The sequence below is a fragment of the Sebastes umbrosus genome, chromosome 19 (genome assembly GCF_015220745.1).
Source record: "Sebastes umbrosus isolate fSebUmb1 chromosome 19, fSebUmb1.pri, whole genome shotgun sequence".
Classification (NCBI taxonomy): Eukaryota; Metazoa; Chordata; class Actinopteri; order Perciformes; family Sebastidae; genus Sebastes; species Sebastes umbrosus.
In genome coordinates, this window is record NC_051287.1 from 25,376,378 (window position 1) to 25,382,855 (window position 6,478).

Here is a 6,478-nt window from a genome sequence, read left to right on the forward strand (position 1 = left end):
TTGACAGCTGCTCAGAGACACGGCAGACTCCAGCTAAGCTCTGATTGGTTGTTTTCTTCCGGTCTGTGAAATCTTGCAGATGCCATTAGGAGCACCAGTCCAGCCTCTCTCACCCTCTTCTCACCCAACCTTACCCTTTCTTCATCATATTTTCCACAGTGCGTTATTACATGTTCAGCATTTTCAACTTTATTACAATGCACACATAGGCTACTTGTAAATTTACTTTTCCCCAATAGAAATAGTGTCTTATTTATAACTGTGTGTGTGTGTGATCAAACCTTTATCTTTGTAGAACCTCTTCTCTTCTCTTTCTTCCTTTAACACTCTAAACTGTCTTTTGTACTTTAGGTTCTGCCTTTACTCTCCTAATCCCACTTTTTGTGCCAAAATTCTGATATTTTCTTTTTGATTAGTGCTTTATATATTCCCCTTTACCAAATGCCATGCCCATTAAATGCCTCATATTTAGTGATCTTTAGTGTAATTAAGTAAAAAGTGCAATTCCTGCCTCTGAAATGGAGTGTAGTACAGGTGTGACATAACAGAAAATAAAAAATACTCAAGTAAAGTAATGTCACTTACTTACTTTCCACCATTGCTTTGAGTTGACTTGATTAATTCAATCCATTGACTTGACAAAAGTCAATTTGAGTGGGTGCTGGAAAATACTGTAAAAATACATTATTAAAATGTATTGATTGATTAAGATGTTTTATATATATTTACTTGTTTAGATATTTGCATTTTATAGTACAATTTCTCTGCAACCCTTCCACTTAAAAAAAAGAATAAAGACAAATACCTCCAACACTATAAATACTTGTAATATTGAACAACAGCATAAAATATATATTTTTTCATTTAGCCCTGTCCACCCCAAAGAGCCCCTTATGAGTTGAATTCTTAAAAAGCATTTTATTGTCAGTTATTTTCATAATACAGCACATGGCAAGGGAGGTCAGGTTATAATAAGAGTAGAGAAACATACTGTAATAGTGAACAATAATGTTATTTTATCCTACTGGGATAACATTACAAATATAGCCTGAATTCATCAGGCTATATTTGTAATATTATCCCATTCCCTCTCTTACTGTAGGCCTACAGTATAAGAAGCAGACAGACCAAAGACTCAGTCCCTCAAGCAGATACATTGCTAACTGGCTAATTGTAATTTCTGCTTGAATACATGGATACATACGATTTTTTGGTGCTTTTCATCATGCTCCTCTCAAGACTGACATTGGTGGAATAACCTTGCGTCCCTTATTGAACTTGAGTTGCTGTTATCAGAACCCCAGGTCCTTCAAGCACGGAGGAATTTCAATATTATCCACCCAGCACTCAGTATTCAGAGGCTTTATTGACTTCTGTCTCACATGCTGCACAGCCCTGACTCTGAGAGGACTGTTAAGTGCGAGAGATATTATGCTGGAACTCAATGGGGTCTCTTCTCCAGGCCACTTCTCATCACTGTATGTGTTAAAACCCGTTTTTTGTCTTTTTTAGGGGGGCCGAGGGGTCTTTAGGGGGAGATAGCAGGTTAACAGTAGAAGTCACATAGAAGTGGTGTACATCATCTGAAAGCTGGGAACCTGAAGATTAATTTGAGATGCAGCTCAGCACTGTGTCTCAAGTTCTTCTAGTCATAAATCAGAAATAAACATGAATAATTCATTAATGAATTATTTATTTATTTAAATAAGTTGGCACAGCAATTTTTGGGTTGATACCATTTGTTACACAGATTTGGTGCTAAATTTAACCATTTTTTTTCCACTGGAGAATTGATAAAAATGATCAATAATCCCTCCAAAATACCACATTAACACACCAAGACCTTGAGGAACACCATAGAAAAAGCCATGCTGTGATTTGGGATAGAAAACTTTTGACATTTGGAGATTTCTGCAAGAATTTCTTTTTTCGGCGATTGGATGGCGAGCACTTCTGTTGTGTAAACTACTCAGAAACCCCCTTGTTGTCAGTCTACCTAAGAAAGCCATCCATCCTCTGAATGCTCTAGGTCTCTAGTTTTGTGGCTGTAAAGTTTCACGAGGCTGTGATAATCCTAGAGGTCACCACAGGTAATTTTATACAGTGAGGTCAAGTTTATTAAAAAAATGGTCTCACTACAATGAAATGTCTCCTATGGGGACTAACATCATCACACATGAATACAGTTGAGCTCATTGGATCCACAAGAGTCTCTGTCTCTCCCTGTTCTACTCCTCTTCTATCCTGACTTTCCCTTCAATCTCTCCGCCCCTTCTCTCTTGTCATCCAGTTGTTACGACAGGATCAGCGTCCTTGCTTGCCTTGGCCCTAGCGTAGGCTCATCAGGCATTCCTTATGTTGCTCCACTCAGCAGCAGCAGCAGCAGCAGCAGCAGCAGCAGTGTCCTCCTTTCCCCTCTCCTCACTGTGGCTGTGCCTCTTGCTCCTGTCTCCAGGGGTCGTCAGTCTGCCATCGGCCCCCCTCTGAAGTGGCGAGCCACAGAGATTACAGTCTAATCCCTAGCGACTTGGAGATATTTTTAAGAGATGATGTTAGACATGTGAAATAAAGACTTGGCCCCCTCTAAAACAGGCAGGAGAGGAAATGCAGAGGACATGTGTCAAATTGAGACTTCCAATAGAAAGACACTACAGATCCTCTAAGTGCTGTTTTTTCTTTAGAGAGATGTTGGGAAAATAAAAACAATGAAATATAAAGCGGAAGCATATCCTGCTGATCTCCATGACTCGTGGTATTTAGGGCACAAGAGCTACAGCATTTCATGCATGTGCATCGCACACACACACACACACACACACACACACACGACCAGCATTTGCAGGGTTTGCGGTTTTGGTCAGCAGAGCTCTTGCTGAGTGTGGAGTGGAGTAGAGTAGAGAGAGAGAGAGAGGAACAGAAGGGTGTGACACAGAGTGAAGGCCACTGAGATGCCTTCTCAGCCCGAAGCTATTTCCTGTGGACGAGCTGCCGGGACTATTATTGGTTGTTCCAAGAGGGGCTCTGTGGACATGTTACAGAGGAAATCCTATATGTCACTGGAAATGGGAAACATGTTGCACAAAAGCTAGAATGGATAACCATTTTTAGACATTTTACCAAACAAACAAGTAGGGCTGCAACTAACGATTATTTTCATTATCTATTAATCGTTAAGTGTATGAATTGTCAAAAAAATACCCTCCACAACTGCCCAGAGCCCAAGGTGATGTCATGTCTTCTTTAGTTGAACCAAAAGTCCAAAATGATATGACAAAGAAAAGCCAGCCTATTAGACTGTTGTCAGGCTAATAAATAGTCGTTATCAGTCGCTATAAGCCCCATAGATCTGGGTTAAAAGGGGCCTACTACACCCACTAGTAGGTTTTATCATCTATTCACATGGTAGATAAACAAAAGAACATGACAGCGACCTCTAGAGACAGTAGAAATTATGACCGGAGCAGAAGCAGAAGTCGGGTGCTATAATATAGACAGTGTGATACAGTGTGATGGTCGGGGATTGGGCACAAAACACAGGGCTTTCACCCAGGAAACCTGAGGTGGCATCCTGTGTGAAACCAACAATACTTGTCCTTGTGTTTGTATTAATTTTAACCCAAAACACAATGTTTTTCCCGATACTTAACTAAGTGTTTTTTTTTTGCCTAAACCTAAAGTAGTCCGACGGCGGCTGGTTTTGCACTCTGTGGCTCACGTTGCCGCAGTCTCACAAGCGTGTCGGAGAACTACGGTGGCCTTCAGGTGATGTAAAAACACAAAAGTCTCTCTCTGGAGCCAGTGTTAGGTTTGTCCGTTCTGCTAATGCCTCATGGACCCTGGTTATACCCTGCTAATGCTACATAGATACTTTTCTTCACTTCCCTGAAGTCAACAAGTACCAGCGGATAGCCCACAGGAACAGTGCCACTCTGCTAATGCAACTCAAATTATCATCATTGTCAGTTTTTGCCATACTAACTTACAACACTAATAACTGTTTCCACTGGCAAAGTAACTGCTAAGCCGGTGTTGCGTGGACAATTATACAATTCTACACCCATAACATCTTAGTGCTACTATTAAGAAAGGAAAAGTCCCATAATTTAATTTATATGACAAAGTCTGTACAAAGAGGAAACCAACACGACTTAACCGTTATCTGATAACTTTATTATCAAGTTAAAAAAAGACAATGAATTACAATATTTACAGAATATCCAGAGATAAATGGAATAAAATTGTAAACAATCATTCTAGGCAACATCACAACCCACCATCAGGTAATCAGATTTATATGGGAAGAAAGGCAAGAAGGAGAGATTCTAGTGTCAAACTATGGAGACAACAGTCTGAAAAGAGAAATGCATCAGAAACAAACTAAACATATATACAAGTAATCCAGTGTGTTGTCAGCAGGGGCTTAACTTTGGGTAAACCGGGAATATTACAGTCTAGAGACTGCACACAGTGAGGGATTCATAGTCATTTTCTATTAAAATGATCACAGAAACAACAAACAATTTTGGGTTGACAGCTTCATTACCCAGATTGTCCCATTTCATCATCTGGTTTACATCATGTGGGCTTTCAAGCTGGGCAACAAGCTGCCGTACAAAGCTTATTTCTACAACAACAGTTTCACTTTCAAAAAAACTACAAGCTGGTCCTTTGAGATTCAGCACCAACTGAACAGGTTTTTAAGGTGTCACAAGGACTGAGGAGCATAGGAGGGCTGCTACATTCCCACCTCTTGTTGACTGGATAGACTACATGCACGGGCAGGCCTACTAGTGAGTCCTTACTGGTCATTGGTAGAAGATACTGGAGTGTCAGATGTTGGATTGGACATGAGTCAGCTAGATCTCAGAGGGATCTATACCCCAAAAAAGGACCAAGCAGTTTAGGTAAATGCCCCCAAAGTAACTTTTTTCTCTTACTTTGTCATGTTTTTTTCACAATAAAAGCCCTGGCCATTAATCAGAAGACAATTGCATCATTTTCCTTCACGTGTTTAAATATTGTACAACCACACTGCTCTTCCCATTACAGTACAAAAAAAGGAGATATTTTTCATTGTAACCAGACATTGTACAACAGCGTAATAATGTTGGGTTGGGGGACTCAAAAAGCCCCTAAGGGTTAGCTATCATCTGTTAAATTTCTTTTTTTTTTCTTCTTTTTTTTAAAATGAGAACACCTAAAGGAAAAAAGGGGTTAAAGTATCCTTTCTGAAACACCACGGTTCAAACACTTAACGAGTAGTTTTGTTTTCTATACATGGCTGCAAACATCTGGTTCGCCATGGGTTACAAACCCAAATTTCCATCAATGGTTCAATGCTCAGGAAAAGACAATCACAGCAGCAAACACAGCGGGCTTGGTAAATATTTTGGTACCAAGAACACAATTAACATTAATTGTGCTCCTCCTATAAATTTGATATTGTAGTTATCAGCCATTTTATTTCACCTAGTTTAAACCTTGCTTATTGGTCTTATTGGAATTGGACATAAATTTGACTTAATTGCGATTTATCATCTTTAATAAGGCTTTAGGGCATTCAAGCAGCAACTTCCAACAAATACAATCTCTGCCTTTTGTCAGTATGAACAATAACATGACAACTTTGTCTAAAAAGAAGCACACATATGCAGACTATGACAGTTGTGCCGTACAGAATTTAAAGGGGTTTAAGTTGGGGGGATTTGACACCCTTTTTAAAAATCTTTAACATACCGTCCCAGTGGCAAACAATCTCTATATACGTTGAAACAAATGCTTTTAGGGGCTTTCTGAGCTGGTTACACTTGTCTTTTCAGTGTATCACATCACATCAAAACTAAACCACAGACTGGAGATGGCTTATGGCTGCTCTGTGGCATCAGCCATAAGTTTCTGAAGGGATATCTCAAAGCCAAGTTTGAGGTTAATGCTTAATGCCAGCCTGTCAGTCATTTGGAGCCATAAATTCAGAATTTGGGGCGATGTGGATGGAGCTGAGGTAATCACCAGGGCTGACTGTGAAAGGCAGAGACATCTGTCCATCAAGCAAACATGGCTCCAAACATACCCAACTTGGCATGGAATTTCATTAACGGCGCTCACGGCATTAAAAAGCACACGCTGGGTACACAATCAAGAATCAAGCCAATTTTGGGCCCGATTCCCCCCCTCCCGATAATATTCCTGTGGTGTGATGTATGTTAAGAGTGTTTTTTTACATCACCCTATCTGCTTGGCAGTCCATCCTTGCCACACCGATTTCAAATTGTAAATATTAAACATGTTTAATATGTGTGGATGTGTGTGGGGAACCCCGAGGACAGCCGATGATGCAGCCAATGATGCATTCACATGGGAAAGAACGATAGCCAATAGAGAACCAAGTTGACGGAAGAACAACCTCCGCTGCCATGGCAGCCGCGGGTAACGCATGAGCTAATGCAATACGCGAAGCATAACGTAGTAGTAAGATGGA